Source organism: Arachis hypogaea, chromosome 17, assembly GCF_003086295.3.
Source record: "Arachis hypogaea cultivar Tifrunner chromosome 17, arahy.Tifrunner.gnm2.J5K5, whole genome shotgun sequence".
Lineage (NCBI taxonomy): Eukaryota > Viridiplantae > Streptophyta > Magnoliopsida > Fabales > Fabaceae > Arachis > Arachis hypogaea.
In genome coordinates this window covers 61,447,940-61,453,574 of record NC_092052.1, presented here as the reverse complement: position 1 = coordinate 61,453,574, position 5,635 = coordinate 61,447,940, and the positions used below count along the sequence as shown (strand labels likewise).

The 5,635-nt window shown below is 36.4% G+C and overlaps 1 non-coding gene across 1 annotated transcript; it reads left to right on the top strand.

Annotated features, from left to right (window-relative positions):
* Positions 1-323: 323 nt before the first annotated feature.
* Positions 324-431, top strand: LOC112768640 (small nucleolar RNA R71). Its single transcript, XR_003186044.1, has one exon. It is a non-coding gene; the product is annotated as a small nucleolar RNA R71 (small nucleolar RNA).
* Positions 432-5,635: the final 5,204 nt, after the last annotated feature.

Below are 5,635 nucleotides of genomic sequence, written 5' to 3'. Positions count from 1 at the left end.
TCTTTAGTACTGTTGGATGATTCCTTCAATCCATTCAGACTCTGAGAGATCATATTGACTTACTGAGTCAATATTTTATTCTGAGCCAATATGGCATTCAGAGTATCAATTTCAAGAACTCCCTTCCTCTGAGGCGTCCCATTACTTACAGGATTCCTCTTAGAAGTGTACATGAACTGGTTATTTGCAACCATGTCAATGAGTTCTTGAGCTTTTGCAGGCATTTTCTTTAGGTGAATGGATCCACCTGCAGAATGGTCCAGTGACATCTTTGATAGCTCAGATAGACCATCATAGAATATATCCAGGATAGTCCATTCTGAAAGCATGTCAGAAGGACACTTTTTGGTCAGTTCCTTGTATCTCTCCCAAGCTTCATAGAGGGATTTACCTTCTTTCTGTCTAAAGGTTTGAACATCCACTCTAAGCTTGCTAAGCTTTTGAGGAGGAAAGAACTTGGCTAAGAAAGCCATGACCAGCTTATCCCAAGAGTTTAGGCTATCTTTAGGTTGAGAGTCCAACCATACTCTAGCTCTGTCTCTTACAGCAAACGGGAAAAGTATAAGCCTGTAGACCTTGGGATCAACCCCATTGGTCTTAACAGTATCACAGATCTGCAAGAATTCAGTTAAGAATTGAAAAGGATCTTTGGATGGAAGTCTATAAAACTTGCAGTTCTGTTACATCAGAGAAACTAATTGAGGTTTAAGCTCAAAATTGTTTGCTCCAATGGCAGGGATTGAGATGCTTCTTCCATGTAAATTGGAATTTGGTGCAGTAAAGTCACCAAGCATCTTCCTTGCATTGTTATTATTTTTGGCCATGTCTCCTTCTTTTTCGAAAATTTCTGTCAGATTTTCTCTAGAGAGTTGTGCTTTAGCTTCCTTAAGCTTCCTCTTCAGAGTCCTTTCAGGTTCAGGATCAGCTTCAACAAGAATGTTCTTATCCTTGTTCCTGCTCATATGAAAAAGAAGAAAACAGAAAAGAAAATATGGAATCCTCTATGTCACAGTATAGAGATTCCTTTATGTGAGTAGAAGAAGAAAAGAAATTCGAACACAGAAAGAGGGAGAGGGTTCGAATTTTTAAGAAGAAGAGAAGTGTTAGGAGATAAATAAAATAATTAGAAAGAGATGAGGGAGAAGAATTTAAAAAATTAAATTAAAAAATAAAATTTAAAGTTAAATTTCGAAAATTAAAATTGAAATAAAATTAAATTAAAAATTAAAACAATTAGTTAAAAAAAAGGGAATTTTGAAAAAGAGGAAGGTGATTTTCGAAAATTAGAGAGAGAATTAGTTAGGTAGTTTTGAAAAAGATATGATTGAAATAGTAAACTTTTAAAATCAAATAAAAAGTAAAGTGATTAATTGAAAAAGATTTGAAAATCAAATTTTGAAAAGATAGGAAGTTAGAAAAGAAGTTAGAAAAGATTTTGAAATTGATTTTGAAAAAGACATGATTGAAACTTAATTTAAAAAAGATTTGAAAAGAAATTTGAAAAGATTTGAATTTTGAAATCAAAGTTGATTACTTGACTAACAAGAAACTAAAAAGATATGATTCTAGAGTTTAAAGATTGAACCTTTCTTATTAGGCAAGAAACAAACTTAAAAATTTTGAATCAATCACATTAATTGTTAGCATTAATGTCAAAAATATGAATTAGAAATAAGAAAAAGATTTTTGAAAATCAATTTGAAATTTTCGAAAATTATGAAAGAAAAATGAAAAAGATTTGATTTTTTGAAAAAGATTTAAAAAAGATAGAGTTTTTAAAATGAAATTTTGATTTGACTCATAAGAAACAACTAATTTTGAAAAATTTTTGAAAAAGTCAACCCAAATTTTCGAAATTTTATGATAGAATAAGGGAAAGATATTTTTTTGATTTTTTTAATTTTTAATGATGAAAGAGAAAAACATCAAAAAGACTCAATGCATGAAAATTTTGGATCAAAACATGTGATGCATGCAAGAACACTATGAATGCCAAGATGAACACCAAGAACACTTTGAATGTCAAGATGAACACCAAGAACTTATTTTTGAAAAATTTTCAAGAAAAGAAAACATGCAAGACACCAAACTTAAAAATTTTCATTCTTTAGACATTAATGTTTCAAGAATGCATATGAAAAATAAGGAAACACACTAAACAAGAAAATATGAAGATCAAACAAGAAAACTGGCCAAGAACAACTTGAAGATCATGAAGAATGCAATGCATGAAATTTTCAAAAATAATTTTTTTAGAAAATTAAAAAGATGCAATTGACACCAAACTTAAAACTTGACTCTAGACTCAAACAAGAAACATCAAATTATTTTTGATTTATGATTTTGTTAATTTTTTTTGGTTTTTTCGAAAATTATTTTGGGAAAAACGAAAAAGAAGAAATATTTTTTTTTTGAAATTTTCAAAAATAAGAATAATAAAAACAAAAAGGTTAAAGTTAAAATAAAATTACCTAATTTGAGTAACAGGATGAACTGTCAGTTGTCCAAACTTGAAAAATCCCCGGCAACGGCGCCAAAAACTTGGTGCACGAAATCGTGATCGTTCATTCCCCGGAAACGGCGCCAAAAACTTGGTGCACGAGATTGTGATCATCAATGGCGCCAACAACTTGGTACGCACAATTGTAATCTCAACTCTTTATCACAACTTCGCACAACTAACCAGCAAGTGCACTGGGTTGTCCAAGTAATAAACCTTACATGAGTAAGGGTCGATCCCACGGAGATTGTCGGCTTGAAGCAAGCTATGGTCACCATGTAAATCTCAGTCAGGCGGATTCAAATGGTTATGGTGAATTGATAATAAAAACATAAATAAAATATAAATTGGGATAGAGATGCTTATGTAATTCATTGGTGAGAATTTCATATAAGCGTATAGAGATGCTTTCGTTCCTCTGAACCTCTGCTTTCCTGCTGTCTTCATCCAATCATTCCTATTCCCTTCCATGGCAAGCTTTATGTAGGGCATTACCGTTGTCAATAGCTACATCCCATCCTCTCTGTGAAAATGGTCCAATGCGCTGTCACTGCATGGCTAATCATCTGTCGGTTCTCGATCATACTGGAATAGGATATACTGTCCTTTTGCGTCTGTCACTACGCCCAGCACTCGCGAGTTTGAAGCTCGTCACAGCCATCCCTTCCCAAATCCTACTCGGAATACCACAGACAAGGTTTAGACTTTCCGGATCTCAAGAATGGCCGTCCATGGGTTCTAACTTATACCACCAAGATTCTAATATCTCGGACTCGGTCCTCTGTATTAGATATCCAAGAGATACTCGTTCTAGCTTGTTTGCATGTAGAACGGAAGTGTTTGTCAAGCACACGTTCATAGGTGAGAATGATGATGAGCGTCACATAATCATCACATTCATCATGTTCTTGGGTGCGAATGGATGTCTTAGAGAAGGAATAAGCTTGAATTGAATGGAAAAACAGTAGTACTTTGTATTAATTCATGAGGAACAACAGAGCTCCACACCTTAATCTATGGAGTGTAGAAACTCTACCGTTGAAAATACATAAGTGATAAGGTCCAGGCATTGCCGAATGGCCAGCCCCCAAAACGTGATCAAAGGATCAAAAGATAATCCAAAGATGTAAATACAATAGTAAAAAGTCCTATTTATACTAAACTAGTTACTAGGGTTTACAGAAATGAGTAAATGATGCAGAAATCCACTTCTGGGGCCCACTTGGTGTGTGCTTGGGCTGAGCATTGAACTTTACACGTGTAGAGGCTTCTCTTGGAGTTGAACGCCAGTTTATAACCTGTTTCTGGCGTTTAACTCCACTTTGCAACCTGTTTCTGGCGTTTAACTCCAGAATGCAGCATGGAACTGGCGTTGAACGCCAGTTTGCGTCATCTAAACTCGGGAAAAGTATAGATTATTATACATTTCTGGAAAGCCCTGGATGTCTACTTTCTAAAGCAATTGAGAGCGCGCCATTTGGAGTTCTATAGCTCCAGAAAATCCACTTTGAGTGCAGGGAGGTCAGAATCCAACAGCATCTGCAGTCCTTCTTCAACCTCTGAATCTGATTTTTGCTCAAGTCCGTCAATTTCAGCCAGAAAATACCTGAAATCATAGAAAAACACACACACTCATAGTAAAGTCCAAAAATGTGAATTTTAATTAAAAACTAATAAAAAATATACTAAAAACTAACTAAATGATACTGAAAACTATGTAAAAACAATGCCAAAAGCGTATAAATTATCCGCTCATCAGCATCCTTCCCCTCTATTGAGATCTCTGAAACCTTTCCGGATGAGCAATTGTTTGCCATTCAGGAAACACCATGGTTTGCAGACATTGCAAACTATAAAGCTGCAAGATTCATACCCAAGGAGTACAGCAGGCAACAAAAGAAAAAATTAATTACTGATGCAAAGTACTACCTGTGGGATGAACCATATCTCTTTAAGAGATGTGCAGACGGAATAATCCATAGGTGTGTGCCTAGAGAAGAAGCACAGAAGATCCTATGGCATTGTCATGGATCACAATATGGAAGACATTTCGGAGGTGAGCGAACAGCCACAAAAGTCCTCCAATGTGACTTCTATTGGCCCACTCTCTATAAAGACTCCCGAGAGTTTGTGCATAACTGTGACAACTGCTAGAGAGCTGGTAATCTACCTCGTAGTTACGCCATGCCTCAGCAAGGGATCTTAGAGATTGAGTTGTTTAACGTATGGTGTATTGACTTCATGGGTGCCTTTCCCACCATCATACTCAAACACTTATATTCTGGTGGCAGTTGACTATGTATCCAAATGGGTAGAGGCCATTGTAACACCCACCAATGATACTAAGACAGTGCTGAAGTTCCTCTAGAAACATATCTTCAGCAGGTTTGGTGTCCCTAGAGCACTAATCAGTGATGGGGCACTCACTTCTGCAACAAACAGCTTTACTCTGCTATGGTCCGATATGAAATTAGCCACAAGGTGGCAACTCCATATCATCCACAGACAAATGGACAAGCTGAAGTCTCTAATAGAGAACTAAAAAGAATCCTGAAACGGACTGTAAGTACCCGTAGAAAGGATTAGGTAAGAAGCTTGGATAATGCTCTGTGGGCATATAGAACAGCATTCAAGACTCCTATAGGGACCTCTCCATACCAGCTTGTATATGGTAAGGCCTGTCATCTGCCCGTGGAACTGGAGCATAAGGCCTACTGGGCAACCAGGTTCCTAAACTTTGATGCCAAATTAGCTGGAGAAAAAAGATTGCTCCAGCTGAATGAGCTAGAGGAATTCGGACTTACTGCTTTCAAAAATGCCAAGCTTTACAAAGAGAAAGCAAAAAGGTGGCATGACAGAAAGCTGTCATCTAGAGTCTTTGAACCAGGACAGAAGGTTCTGCTGTTTAGCTCTAGGCTCAGATTATTTCCCGGGAAACTAAAATCCCGATAGAAGGGACCATATGTGATTACAAGTGTGTCACCATATGGCTATGTGGAGCTTGAAGACATTGATTCTAATAAGAAGTTCATTGTTAATGGACAGAGAGTCAAGCATTATCTTGAAGGCAATGTTGAGCAAGAATGCTCAAAGCTGAGACTAGATTAAAAGCTCAGTAAGGTCCAGTTAAAGACA